Source organism: Pipistrellus kuhlii, unplaced genomic scaffold (assembly GCF_014108245.1).
Source record: "Pipistrellus kuhlii isolate mPipKuh1 unplaced genomic scaffold, mPipKuh1.p scaffold_m20_p_11, whole genome shotgun sequence".
Classification (NCBI taxonomy): Eukaryota; Metazoa; Chordata; class Mammalia; order Chiroptera; family Vespertilionidae; genus Pipistrellus; species Pipistrellus kuhlii.
The window spans coordinates 26,995,744-27,011,629 of record NW_023425416.1 but is presented as its reverse complement, the minus strand read 5'-3'; positions in this window follow the sequence as shown (position 1 = coordinate 27,011,629).

Sequence of the window (15,886 nt, the reverse complement as noted above, 5' to 3'; positions counted from 1 at the left end):
CAAGTTTTCAGATTTGGAGCTCAACTTTATCAGCACAAAGAGCAATGGTCAGATGAAGGAAAACTGGCAAGAGAATTACAAATAATCCAGAAACCAATTTGACTGAAGTTGTGGATATTTTCCAGTGACAATGTCCTAGTGTTCCATATTCAGGAACACTCCTCCCGACAGTGAGGGGACATGGAACAAAGTATTAGTCATCAGATGGCACAAATGAGCAAAGAAAGAGAGGGGGGCAGAGAGGGGAGAGTCAATAACAGGGATGTTTCATCCAGACCAGGGAAAAGTTCTGCCTCACCCCAGAACACCCTGTGTATCCATTCACTCAACAAATGTAAATTGTGCACCCACAATGTGCTTAGCAAACCTGTCAGCTCTTCTTCAAAGTGAATTCTAAATCCAGTACTTCCTGCCACCTTCACAGTCACCATCGAATTCAAACGCCATCTTTCTGCACCTGAACTGATGGCATCGGCCCCCTAACTGGTCTTCCCGTTTCCACTCTCTCCCTACTACAGTCCCATCCTTCACCAAGATTTCAGGCTGATCCTATTAAAATGTAAGTCAGATCATGATGGACCTCTGCTCAAAACCCTCTGTTGGCTTCCTGCCTGTTAGAATAAAATCCAAAATTTCTTTCTTTGGGCTACAAAGCCTACATGATCTCACCCTAGCTCTCTCAATGATCTCATTTCATGCCACTGTCCACCTCACTCATTCCACTCTCACCACAGACTTTTTCACCCTGCTCCTGGGACATCCCAAGAATGCTTTTGCCTCACAAACTCTGCACAACCCCCTCCTGTTGGAATGATTTATTCCCAGTTATCTGCATGGCTGAGTCTGCTTAATGCTTAAATGTCTACATTTAAAATGTCACTTCTCGCCAAAACCGGTTTGGCTCAGTGGATAGAGCGTCGGCCTGCAGATTGAAAGGTCTTGGGTTCGATTCTGGTCAAGGGCATGTACCTTGGTTGCGGGCACATCCCCAGTGGGGTGTGTGCAAGAGGCAGCTGGTCGATGTTTCTCTCTCATCAATGTTTCTAACTCTATCCCTCTCTCTTCCTCTCTGTGTAAAATCAATAAAATATATTTTAAAAAAATAAAAAATGCTTAAAATGTCACTTCTCACAGAAGCTTCCATAACCACCTGATCTAAAGCAGCCTCCTTCCATCACTTTCTGTCCCCTTCCCTGAAAGTATTTTTCTTCAATCATCTGACAAGTTTTCTGTCTCCTCCCAGCAGAAAGTAATCTCCATGACATTTTGCCTATTATTGCTCATTGCTATATCCTTGACACCTTGAACCATGGTTGGCAAACTGCGGCTCGTGAGCCACATGCAGCTCTTTGGCTCCTTGAGTGTGGCTCTTCCACAAAATACGGCTTGGGCGAGTCTATTTTGGAGAAGTGGCGTTAGAAGATGTTTAAGTTTAAAAAATTTGGCTCTCAAAAGAAATTTCAATCGTTGTACTGTTGATATTTGGCTCTGATGACTAATGAGTTTGCCAACCACTGACCTAGAACATTGCCGGGAACATGATAAATGCTACAAATAAATTTGCTGGAGCATGGATACACCTAGGTTACGTAATACTTCTGGTCACTAGATGACACGGGACTTTTCTCTGGCCTGGATGAAATAGACTTTTCAGATTCTTGATCTCCCTTTGCTTTCTGATAGAGCAGATGATGTTTGTAAAAGAAAAAAGAAAGATTAAGGTAAAACCAATATTTTTAGCATGAGCCAAGGAAGAATGGAGTTCCATTTATTGAGTCATGCACAATTATGGGAGAGAGCAGTTTGGAAAGTTTGGGTCTGAAAATCAACAGTTAATTTTTTAACATATCAAGTTTAAGATGTCTATTATTAGATATCCAGTGGCGATATCAAGTAGGCAATCCTATATCATAAAAGCCTAATATGGAAATTGTCCCCTTTACCAGGAGTTCTACCAGGAGTTGGACTGCTCGCTATGACGTGTGCTGACCACGAGGGAGGTGGCATGGAACATGATGGGTGACGGTGACACAGCGCTGGCAGCAAGTGGCAATGGAGGTTCTGCTGCTCCAATGGGCCCCAACAGGAGCAGAACCAAAAGATGGTGAAGCAGGTGAGCGGGCAGCACCAGGTCAAGGCAGGTGCAAGCGGGGCCCGACTGCCCCATCAATCACCCTACAGACTCTGCAGACAGCGGCTAGTGGCAGTGGCAGGGGGTGGGGCCACTGCCCAGCTCCCAGGTGCTGAGGGACCCTGGGCAATGCGGGGGCAATGACTCAGGCAGAGGGGGATGTGTGGGGGCCAATGGTCCAGATGCTGCCCAGGGCCCAGAGGTCAACTGGGACCTACACTTTCACTGCAGATGTTCATGCTTCCATAACCAGCCAGGCCTAGGGACCTCACCTGTGCACGAATTTCTGCACCGGGCTTCTAGTTATATATATAAGGGTCTGTACTTCAGAGGAGAGATCGAGGCAGGGTATTTGGCAACATATGGAAGGAGTTTTAAGTCATGGAACTGTATGGAACCCCCTATAAGCTTCTTTTCTTTTTTAAGTTATTTTAAATATATTTTATTGATTTTTTTTACAGAGAGGAATAGAGAGGGACAGAGCTAGAAACATCGATGAGAGAGAAACATCAATCAATTGCCTCCTGCACACCTCCTACTGGGTATATGCCTGCAACCAAGATACATGCCCTTGAATGGAATTGAACCTGGGACCCTGAGTCCACAGGCCGATGCTCTATCCACTGAGCCAAACTGTTTAGGGCTGGCCAGGGAATCTTAATTCTCTCTCACTTTTGTTAGTTGGGCCTGAGGTAGAAGTCTGATTATGAGGTTAGATCTCCTGAGAGAACAAGCCTTTTCCCTCTAATGGTTAGTGTCACCTTTGGGCATTGGAAACCAACACAGGGAGGCAAGTCTAACAGCTATGGCCAGTTGGGGTTTGTTTGCTTCAGGGAGTTAACTTAATGTTCTGCCTCAGCAGCTACATTTGTCTTACAGTTAGAGGAAACCCTTGAAAAAATACTGCAATCCAGGCCCTGGGACTTCTTGGCCATTTACTATACAGTAACCCCTCTTACACTGGCGGGGGTGGAGGGTGAGGGGAGAGAATGAGGCCTGTCTCTGGTATTTCTAGAGTGTTCTACTGCAAGTCCAGGGCTTTCTATCCTCAGGCGGTAATTTTAATGCAAGTGATAAGGGAATAAAGGAGGGACATGAAAATCTCCACAAAAGTCATACATTTCTTGCTTCAGTTGGAGGAAATTTATACGCATTCTGTTTTGAAATAATTATACTACAGAGTAGAGGAATCCTACCTCTCAGTGCCCCAAAGGAGAAAAAGAACAGTTGTAATTGAATGTCATCACTGTTAACATCTAGACCAGTGGTCGGCAAACCGCGGCTCGCGAGCCACATGCGGCTCTTTGGCCCCTTGAGTTTTCAGCAAAGGCCAGCTTAGGAGTACCCTAATTAAGTTAATAACAATGTACCTACCTATATAGTTTAAGTTTAAAAATTTTGGCTTCAAAAGAAATTTTAATTGTTGTACTGTTGATATTTGGCTCCGTTGACTAATGAGTTTGCCAACCATTGATCTAGCCCAGACCATCCAATAGAATTTTCTGCAATAAAGGAAAGGTTCTATACCTGTGTCTTCCAATTCTGTAGCCATTTAGCCACATATGAATGTCAACACTTACAACGTAGCTAATACAACCAAGGAACTGAATTTTAAATTTTATTTAATTTTGATTCATTTAAATTTCAATATAAGCCATCTGTGGCTAGTGACTACCATAGTAGACTGTGCAGATCTAGATTGTAAAACAAGAGGCCAGGTCACCTTTGAACACAATTTATGTTCAAGCGCAAACTTGCGACCAAGTTTGTCCACATTACGTGGCCGAAAAGACCCTTGCTTAGTCAGCTCCTCCTAAGAAAGGAGAATCTCACCTTTTGGACAAAAGACAGAAACCCCACGTAATCATATTCTGTTACTGCAATGAGTTATCACCACGTATTTATTGCCTCACAGTTTCTGCAGGTCAATTGGCTTCTCTACTTAGGGTCTCAGAAGGCCAACTCAAGGTGATAGGGCTGAATTCCTTTCTGGATGCTCTGTGGAAGAATCTACTTCCAAGCTCATCCAAGTTTTTGGCAGAATTCAGTTCCTTGCTGCTGTAGGACTGAGGTCTCTGTTCCCTTGCTGATTGTCAGCTGAGTGCTGCCCTTAGCTCCGAATGGCTTCTCTCTGGTCCTTGTACACAACCCTCTACCTCAGATCCAGCAACAGCCTATCGAGTCCTTCTGCTTGGCATCGTTCTGCTTTCCTCTCCTGCCCTCAGCTTTTAAGAGCTCACATAATTACATTGGACCCACTCAGATAATTTCCCTATTTTAAGGTCAATTAATTAGTAACCTTAATTACATTGGCAAAATCTCTTTTGCCAATTAATATAGCACAAGCACAGGAGTAATTAGAGGAGCCACTATCCTGCCTATTACAACCAGATACCAGAGGATGGAGAAACCAGTGAGGCAATAGCCGGCAATTACTCACTGCTTTCTTGAGAGAAAATAAAAAGGACTTGTTGGGGGGGGGAAATAATTTTGAAAACTCTTTTGACTATTTTCTGTCTCTTAGCATCCTGGATCAATTGTCTCAGTTCATCTTTATAAGACACTGCAAAGTGGTAGCCAACCCTGATCTCTGTCAAGAATCCCCAAACATTTCAGGTTACACTCCTTGGAGGGTCTTGGTCTTCAAAATAGCTTCCAGCAGAGAAAAAGAGAGGTGCTACCCCACCTTGGAGGTCCTTTCCCATAACAGCAGAACCTACCAGCAATTTCCAGCACACTTTCAGGTTTAGCCAATGCTGAGTTAAATATTAAGTCCTGATAAGGACAACGTGGCCTGGAGGCTGTTAATTAATGAACAAATGTTTGTTACATGCAAACAAAGCCACTCAACTCCAGTTAGCAAATTCCAGTAAGAAAATGAAGTGAATGGAAAAATACTTCCTTCTAATTAGGTGAGAAGAGACACTGAGTAGTCAAGTCCTAAACAATGAACTGCTTTGTGTCTGTCCTCCTCCTGGAGGGAAGGGAGGCAGGTATCTTAGCTAGGCATTGAGAGAGAGAGCCGAGGGAGGGCCAGTCTGTTACCTGAAAGAGAGGGAACACGCTGATGCATTTTCCAAGAGGAAGCATGAGAGTTTCCATGAGAGAAGTTGCTCAGGAAGCCACAATGTTGAGACGGTATAAGAACCACGCACTGGGTGGGAAGGACACCGGGAAAGCCCAGAGCTGTCTACTTATAATAGTTCTACTCCTCACCTCCTCTGCCTGTTGTATCAGAAACCACTTACTAGTGAAGTGAATCTGAAGGTTAAGCCCCATTACAGACTCTAGGAGACAGTAGCAATAAAAATAGGTAAGTAAAGACTTTTATCCACCTTGCTCCAAAGTTGTCTTAGAAAATGAACTATCTTGTTTAGGAAAATATATTTAAAAGCTATGTGGGGGTTGAGGATGAGCCCTGGGATGGGTGGGCAGGGATTAACAAAGAAACCCATTAACATCTCTCCTTAAAAAATGAAAAAGGACTTGGAGTGGGGAAAGAATGAAGAAGAGAAGGAGATGGGCTGAAACCAGTTTGGCTCAGTGGATACAGCATCAGTCTGCAGACTGAATGGTCCCAGGTTCAATTCCGGTCAAGGGCATGTACATTGATTGCGGGCCCATTCCCAGTAGGGGGTGTGCAGAAGGCAGCTGGTGGGTGTTTCTCTCTCATCGATGTTTCTAGCTCTCTATCCCTCTCCCTTCCTCTCTGTAAAAAAGCAATAAAATATATATTTTTTTAAATGAGAGAAGGAGATGGGGCTATAAAAGAGGAGAAAGAGAGGCAATACGATGGACTCTAGAGTCTGATAGATGGCAGAAATGGCAAAGGGTATTTTTTTTTAAGAAAAAAAAAATTCTTATTTGATATTAACTCTATGTCACCCGCTGCCTCGTGCTGATCTGTAACTCCCATCAGTAGGAGAAGTTCTAAAACATGCTTCTACCTGCTATGTGTACTGCTTTTGGAGGAGACCAGGGAGAAAGAGATAGATAGAGCCTATGATTAGATTCACTTTGGGATGGAGAACTCAGCCAAAGTTGGAAATCAGAGGAGGAGGAACTAAGAAAATTGTTAGTCCATGGTACTGTGCAGGAACCTGAGGAAGGATGTACTCCTCCCCCAATGGAATTTGATTTAATCCTAACAGATATTAAGGGACAGGGTAACTCCAACTGACATCTGAATTATATAAAGATTAGATCAGCCACTCAACTGATTCAGCATTGCGTTTATCTTGCTGCTTTTCTTGTCTTGATTTAATATCACAGTTTTCCCACAACCTGAGTTTACAGTTTTTCTCTCTTTGACCAAGTTCCCAGCTTCATATGTAAATCTCCAGCAACTGGCTTCCTGCCTACCCTAGCAATGGGAAGCAGTGTTGGGAAGACTCACTGCCATCATGATTAAGATTCTTGGGAGCAGCTTTATCTTATGGTCACCGGGTCAAGTTGGGTTGGCCAAGAGTATAGGTTGCTGAATCCTTCTCTCTCCTAAACCTGAGGACTCTATGGCTGAGACTCAAGGCCTCTGAGGATACACCAACAGAGAGGTTTGGCTAATTTATCAGGACCCATGCCCAGATGCACTTCCCCAGAAAGCCTGTGATCATGTATAACTCACTTCCTTTTGATTCAGGTCTAACAAGTCTATTCTCCTTACCTGAGGCTGGCTCATGCTGAAGCACAAGACAATCTTAGAGCCATGGTGCGTCCTTTTGGAGCCCTGGGAAGAAACTTCTCGTTGCAGACTAGGCCATAAGGGTGGGGCAGCACCTAGACTCAGACACCACCTGGCACCCTCTCCACTGGGGCTTAGACAGAGTCCCAGACAGACTCTCGATCCTACTTCATTTTGTTTTAGTTACCTCTCCACTGCTGGCATGCCTTGCCTCCACCCTGAATGTTAGCCTCTCTCATGGTTGTCTTTTTCTGTTACCGTCACCTCCATCCTCCTCTTTGCTCATCCTTTTAGTTTTCCTGGCCCCACAGCCCAACCCTTTCTGCTGGCCCTTTGGAGCTCTCTTCATCCATTGGTAAACTCCCTTCTCTACAGTGTAAGACCGTCCCACTTATGGGCTTCTGTCTCCTCTTGCCTGAACTGAAACATGACCTATGTTGAAGGACTCTGCCTTTCCTGCTCCCTCCTGGGAATGAGGATGTTTATTCTCCCGTTCTTCACACATCTCATGGCTATTTGGGAAAAGGGACATATTTATTCTTCTGGCTCCATATCACTATATCCAAACACTTACTCTTTATTCAGTTATAAAATGCTCTATCCTTTGTGGTGGTCATTTTGTTATCTATCTTTCTCTTGGTCACTTGTTCCACATTCACTGGACCTCAGTCTAACTCCCTTCTTCAAGTCTTGCCAAGGTTACAGGGGACCTCCACCTCCTCTCCACTTCACTAGCCACTCCTGTGATTACATCCTGAAAGTGATCGTTACCCAGAACTGTCTCAACTCTGACTACTTAGATTCTAATATCCCACCAAAAACCATCACCAGTCCATTTCCCATTTTCTCTTTTAGGGAAAACAAACAAAAGCAGCTACACTTTGACTTCATTTAAATTGCTGACTCATGCGTCCCTCTATTTTATTCTAATCTATCTTCTATCTGCTTTCACTGTCTCACCTACTTAGGCCCTATGTACTATCCAGGACAAACAGCTGCTGTCTCAATAATAAGGCCAATGGAGCTTAGAAGAGGATTTCTTTCTTCCTTTCTTTCTTTTTTTTTTAGCTCCCAAATCAATTACCAAGAGCCATCTCCTTAGTCCTAGATGAGAAGCAGCAGAAAATCCAAATTCCTTCCTCAAACTGATCAAAATGCTATCGCCACTAAGGCTCACCTGTGTGTCAGGCAGCAGTCCACCTGGCCTAATGGAGACTTCCTTTACTTTTTTGACTCAGAGCTCCCTGGGCAGGGTGTGTCTTTTTCTCTAGTCCAATATCATCTAAACAAAGATGTTAGCATAAGAGCGCTCTGTACCAAACCATGTAAGCGTGGAAAGGGGAAACGGATGAATGCTAAATGAAGCCTGAAATTATATAAGTGAAACACAAAGTCAGCCCAAGAGCGGCTGCAATTTAATGGCTGAGGCTTGCATTGAGTTTGCTACCTCCAGGCAAAGGGAAGACTTCAAGTTTCAAAGCAGAGCTGAAGCAATCACTTGCTGGTTTGTGCCAACCAAAGTGACTCATTCTCAAGCCTGTTTAATATGAAACAGCATTGGGAGACGGGATATAGCCTCAGGGAGATCAGCTGCTCACCAGCTCTGATTATAGCTGCAATCCCTCAAACATGACACTGAAAGTGTCTCTCCACATGTCTTCAGAGGCACACGGCACTGTACAGGAAGCGGACTGACTGTCCTTGAAGTAGAGATATCAGGGTTCCCTTTCCCATTCAGTTGGGTCAGCCTTGTCTGAGAAATGACACTGCTGCCTTGTGCATAAAATGAGACAACTTCTCTGCCTACCACCTGTGGTAGTTCTAGGAATTGAATGAGGAATATTTATGAGAATTAAGTGAGATGATGAAAATGATAGAGAGCAGTATACCGGGTATTATAATTATACACAGGTATCATAAACCTCCTTTTACACTTTCATTTGGCTTTACAAGAGGGAATTTCTTTAAATGGCAGGAATGAGGAAATACAAAAATTTTGCTTCAAACTTTAATATCAACAGCATTGAGACACCAATCTAGCTGGTTATTGTGGACTTTTGTCATTCAGACAGTAAATTGGAGTCTTCTCAAAAAGATTAGAGCTCCCCTCTTCAGTGTTATATGGGGGTATTGATGAGATCATATCATATTTTATAATAAGAACTTTAAAATCAGAGATTCAAGATAGCGGTAGAGTAGGTGGATGTTACACTCACCTCTTCCCAGGACCAACCTGGGATTAAAACTAAAATATACAGCAGTCAACCTGAATAACCAACTGAACACTAGCTAAAGAGAAGTCTTATAACCAATGATTTACAGAAGAAGCCACATCGAGACAAGCAGGAAAGGTGGAAACAGGAAAAGAGCTGGTCCCTCTCTCACGGCCGCAGCTGAGATTCTGGAGGGCTATCTCGGCTGTGAAGGTTCCTCCTGAGAATTACAAGGTCTCAACCCCAAGTTAGGATCCCAAGTCTAGAGCACCAGAGCCAGGAAGAGAGGCCCACATCATATATGGCTGTGAAAATCAGCAGGGATTCTGTCTGCCTCAGAGAGACAGGAGTCTGCTAGAGGTACAAGTGCCCCTTCAAATGCCAACACAAAATCTTGTCTGTAGCCAAGGCTCTGGCAGAGGGAGACTGGTGAGGACTAGACTCACATGGGGAGAGATTGGAGTTTATGGCTTGGGGAAAGAACTAAGGGGACAGCTGCCAGGATACCTGTGCTGAGTCCCTCTCCCACACCATTTTCTCAGGTGGAACATTCCCCTCCATAGGACATCAGCCTGAAGAGGAGAGAGATGGGGGTGGGGGAGGGAGTAAGGGTGTATGTGTGTATGCAATAGCTCCACCCTCCCTGTAGAGCTTGCACCCTGTTGAGGAGTCAGCCAAGGTGTAGAGGTCTGGGCAGACTCAGAGGGTGTCAGTGACAGAGTTGTGTGGCTTTGTGGTGGGGGTTATTCCCCCACTTTCCCTTGAACCTGACTGGAGCCTTTCCTTCAGAGGAAATCTGATAGTCCCACTCTCTGAGCTCCCAGGGGCCCCACCTTCCTGACTAATGGTGGCTCCGCCCTGTGAAGGTCTGAGCAGAATCTGGGGCAGACTCAGTTGTGTGGCTCTGGGTTGGGGACAACCCTTCCCACCTTTCTCCCAGCTTGACCAGCACCTCCCTATAACAGGAGATCTACTAGCCCCATCTTCCCAACTCCTGGTGGACCCACTCTGCTGAGATGAGGCTTTTGTCAGAATCTGGGAGAGTCTGAGTTGTGTGGCTCTAGGACAGGGGCCATTTTCCCCTCACATGCCTGAGCAGTGCAGAGCTGTCCCTTCACACAATAAAATCTTGGTCTGTTTGAGCTTGATAAATCCTGAGGGCCTCACCCTATTGCCGCCCTGATACCCTGCCCCCCCACAAAAATGTGTGAACACCCAGTGGGTAGCAGCTAGTCTTAGTATGCCCTGACATTTGCTGAGTAGCCTCAGATCCAGCACTGGCACAGAATTTGAACCTGTATCAGTCTGGTGAACACCACTCACCCCTACCTGGTGATTCACTGAAATCTACTTCATGCAACTCAAGTCCTGCCAGAGGTTCTTTCAGTGACTGAGCCTAACAGGTAGCCGGCAGGTGAAGGCAGGTGAAGGCAGATCTCAGAATGCCTCGAGACTCTTGCTGACTTACCCCTGGGCTCAGTATTGGTAAGAGTTGGCCTAAGTGCACAGCTTGGTCCTTTCCATGCAGCAGCAGAGGCAGCCGCAAACTGGATTGCTTTGTAGTTCCAAACAGGTTGCCAGGGCCAGTCATAGGCAGCACCTGGCATTGGCCTGCACCAGAGTCCTTCCCAAGAGGTCCCAGAATGAACACACCCAGTGGTCAGCTTCAGACAACATCAGAGCAAGATTTAGTTAGCTCCACCATGGCATATCCAAAGGGACATCCTGGCAGGCACCAGACCCTGCTGAGGCATATTCTGCTTTGTGTGCTCAGCATCTACTCATCAGCTCATACACTAAGGTACAGTTCTAAAGTCACAGTCAGCCAGCCTGAGGATTGACCCCCCACACAAACAGACCAATAGCAATCAAGACTCCATTACAACAGGAAAGCCTACATAACCCTCATAAGGGAACTTCCTGGAGCATCCAGATCAGGTGATCAAGGAGACTGTGCCACTGGTTCCTATAAGATACCTATTACCAAGACTGGGAGCCATAGCAGATCTACCTATACATTGATACAAACACAAAGAGAGAAGCAAAATGGGGAGACAAAGAAACATGATCCAAGTGCAGGAACAGTAGAAATCTCCAGAAAAAAAGAGCTAAATGAAATGGAGGCTAGCAATTTACCAGAAATGAAAATAAAAAAGATGGTTAAAAGAATGCCCAAGTGACTTAGTGAGAACTCAACAAAGAGATAGCAAGCATAAAAATGGACATAGAAACCACAAAACAAACAAACAAATAAAAAAAACCACTCAGAAATGAAAAATACAATACCTGAAATGAAGAATACACTAGAAGAAATAAACACTAAAGTGGATGAAACAGAGGATCAAATTGGTGATTTGGAAGATAAGGTAGCAGAAAACACCCAAAAGACTGATTCAAAAGAATAAATGCTCTTTTATGTTCATTGTTGTGTTATTTACAACAGCCAAGATTTGGAAGCAGCTCAAGTGGCTATCAGTAGATATGTGGATAAATAATGAGTATTCCATTTGCACAATGGAATACTACTCAACTGTATAAAAGAAGGAAATTTTAACTTTTGTGACAGCATGGATGGACCTGAAGAGTATTATGTTAAGTGAAACAAGCCAGTCAGAGAAAGGCAAATACATATATGAGGAATCTAATGAACAAAATAAACAAACTACATAGAAACAGACTCATAGATACAGACAGCTCACAGAGGGGAGGGGGTTGGGGGGCTGGGTGAAAAAAGTGAAGGGATTAAGCAAAGAAATAAAAAAGCTCATAGACACAGGCAGTAATACAGTGGTTACCAGAAAGAAAGGGGCATGGGGGAGATAGAAGAGGGTAAATGGGGAGTAAGAATCAATAGAGAAGACTTGACTTAGAGTGGTTAGCACATAATACAATATACAGATGATATTGAAGCATAGTAACCTCCATCTTGTATAAAACTGCTGCTTGAATTCTCTGCTATTGTTAGATAGTCCCTAGTTTTATAATCTGTCACCGTAAACTTTGTCACTTTAAGACAGTCTCTTATTCTATAAAATGACTTCGTTTTTAGTTCAAATAATGGAAAAAGATAAACTTAACTATCTGACCTTGCAAGCTAGCCATCCAATGTAATAGACTAATACTGATAATAATTCCCATATTTTTTTAATATATTTTATTGATTTTTTTACAGAGAGAAAGGGAGAGAGATAGAGAGTTAGAAACATCGATGAGAGAGAAACATCGACCAGCTGCCTCCTGCACACCCCCAACTGGGGATGTGCCCGCAACCAAGGTATACGCCCTTGACCAGAATCGAACCCGGGACCCCCCCAATTCGCAGGCTGACGCTCTATCCACTGAGCCAAACCAGTTTCGGCAATAATTCCCATATTCTTATGCCAAGTACAAACTCATTATGTATTCAAGGTTACAACTGTCTGTAACAATAACTCACACAGAGCTCTTGCTAATATCTTCAAACAAAGAGGCTCAAAAAGTATAAATATGAGAGACTTCCTGTATGTGGTGCTCACAGATTTGGAAGAGACACCTCCCTCTGGGCTGCGCACAATAAATGACTCCTAATTAATTGGCTCATTAAGGCGTCTTGTATCTCATTCGCTGATTTATGATACAACAATATATTATAGAATTTTACACCTGAAACCTGTATAATAATATTATCCAATGTCACCGCAATAAGTTCAATAAATTTTTTTTATAAAAAGAACTTTAAAGAGATCCCTTTTTGGGAAATTTATGAAACTATTTCTCTCATTTGCAATTACATGGGCAAGAAAATAAACAAAAGGATCTAGTTGGGATTTTTTTCTTTGTTTGTTTGTTTTCTTTCTTTCTTTCTTTCTTTTTTTTCTATCACTATCTCCCAGAGGAATTGGGTGAGGCAGGTGAGATGGAAAATTTGGCTTTATCAGAAAACCTTGAAAATCAAGATAAATGTATTTAATGAATATTTTTTTAACCAAAATTGATGCCAAAAAAAGCCATGATAAACAAAATATTGAAAGTGTAAATAAATATAAGTGACAATGCCATCGTGAGACATGCTAAACCCAGAGGCAAAAGGAAAAATCAGCAATACTGACCTTGTCTTTATTTTAAATGTAGTGGTTTGTTCATCACAAGTTTTTGCCTTAATTTTGATGTATCATAGGTAGTAATTTTTTTCTTTCTTTTCTTGGCAGCATCTACAATTATAATTTGCCTTAGTTCGATGACATCTTAGATTCGGCTAAATGTTTTCCATGTGGTATGTGGAACAAGCATGACTCCTGGCAATCAAACTCAACTTGGCTTTGACTCCCACTGTTTCCTATAAACATTTATTCAGTGGAAGACACCTTCCCTGCTCCTGTACAAAATAAACTCCGTGAGTCCCACGGCTTCTCTGTTCTCTCTTAAATAATGGGCCAATCCCACAGTCATTTTAAGTCACAAACACGGACTCAGTTTAGCAATTAGAATGCAGAATCCCCTGCAATAATGAAAATTCCCAAGCTCACTTAGTGATGGAACTTTCCTCCTTCATCAGCCAAGGCCTGGCAGCTTGCAGTAGAAAAGGGAAATAGGGCCTTCTGCTCTCTGCTATCCCTGCCTGTCTTCCTAGCTCACTTAAAACCTGCTGGTTTTTCTCCCCCCAAAATGGCAGGGGATGGGTGGCAAGGAGAGAAGATATACCAGTTCTTACCTGGCTGGTGGCTTCACATTCTCTGAGCCAGGAAGATGATTAACGGACCTTTTCTGTTTTGTGCATCTTCATTGACTCATCAGAGCTTCCCTCTCCCTTCAATTATCTGTAATGTTTGTCTCATCTGGGTTGTTGTTACATGGATGTTTATTATATAATTAACTCTACTTTTCTGTATCTTTATATATTCTAAAATTTTTTAATTTAAAAAAAATAAAGAACTGTGAGAGAGAATAAGAGAAAAAAATCCTTACTCTACGTGAAAATAACTTCTGCTGGTTAGCATTTGCTTTATCAGTCTCTCTCCCTCTCTCTCTTTCATTTGATATGCCAGCCATTTTCTGCTCTCCTGGCCTTCATTTTTATCACCTCTGCAGACCCATAAAAATAAAAGTTTGTCTATATGGAGATAAACCTCCTTGCTCTGTCACATACTGGTTTGTTTCTAACTCCTTCTGAATAAGCCGAGCAATATTGCACTGGTTTCTAATTTCTTCAAGAATAAATGACCCTGGCCAGAATCCAGTCCACTCCCAGTCCCCTGGGAACTCCTCAAGAGAAGTAAGTAGAACATCTCTGCCCTTGACCTCTAGGGCAGAAATCAACAAGAGTCCCACAGCAGGAAAAGCACTTTAGAAACAGCAGTGTCACCAAAGGCAGAAAACACATCTTGTTCTCACCACTGAGAGTCCCACTGTACAGCCTGTCTCCAGGCATTTGAAACTGAAGAGACAAGAATGTTGCAGAGGCTGAATAAATGTCCCCACTTTAATAAAACGATTGACTTCATTGTTTAGTTTCACAATGCTGGCAATGTGTTGCTTATTTCCTTGAGTACTCATTTCCCATAGCAAAGTCAATATTCTGCTTTCTTGGGTAAGATTTAAATGTGTGGTTCTATTTTGCATTCTCGGATCTATAAAGGTTGGAACTGGAAAACCATTTGAATTCTCACACATTCCAAAGAGCCTGCCCAGATTCAGAATGTCTAAAGCAAAACACTTTGCCAACACAACAAGCTTCAGGATCATAAGGAGAAAACTATTGTACTAGCTGTGGGTAAGTCTTGCAGATAAATAAACAAAGAGAAACAAACACAGTGTCCAAGCCCTGTGACTAGGGCTGGTTTTCATGGTTGGGGAGTTGCTTGCAAACAGCTGGCTGGGCTGGGGAGGCAGAACTTGGAGTGTGGGAGTCAGAGAAGGGTGGGAGGCAGGGACAGGCAGCAATTTTCAGGAGTTGAGTCTGCATTCCCTGACATCTCTCACACCCTTTAATTTTCATTTAAAACTTGGCTCAGGGGGGTTAACAAAAATGAACAGAACATGGTAATAGATGAGACCATTAAAATTTTAAAATGTGGGTTCTAGCAGGTTTGGCTTTGTGGATAGAGCGTTGGCCTGCGGACCTCAGGGTTCCGAGTTCTGAGTTCCATTTGATTCTGGTCAAGAGCAAGTACCTTGGTTGCAGGCTTCTCCCCAGCCCAGGCCCTTGTCGGGTTTGTGCAGAAGGCAACCAATCAATGTGTCTCTCTCACGTAAATATTTCTTGTTTTTCTCTCTTTTCCACCCTCTCCAAAAAATCAATGGAAAAATATCCTTGGGTGAGAATTAAAGAAAAAAAAAAAAAAAAAAGTAAAATGTGGGCCCCTGTTGGGTGGCTAGTTCATTGGCGCGTCATCCTGTACTCCAAAAGGTTGTGGCTTCCATTTTTGGTAAGTGCACATACCTACCTACGTTGTGGGTTTGATCCCTGGGGTGTGTACATGAAGATTGATATTTCTTTCTCTTTCCCTTCCTCTTTCTCTCTCTCTAAAAACCAATAAAAACATATCCTCAGGTGAGGATTTTTTTTTTTAAAAAGGTAAAATGTAAAAAGGGAGAAAATCTCATAAACAGATATAGGATTCCATTAAGCCATGAACTCAGATGGAGAGAAAAAAATTCACATCCTTATTTTCACTAACCTGTAATTGAAAATCTAACACTTCCTTCTAATATAAGTGGAGGCAATATACCACAGCAATATCAGTACCAAGGACTTTGTCATCAATAGAATTCACAGATGTTTTTAATTAACTTTATGGTTGTTGCAAATATCTTGAAGTATCATTTTTGCTCATCATTACTTTTAAATTATGATAGCAATTAAATTTGTCACCAGATCTTGAT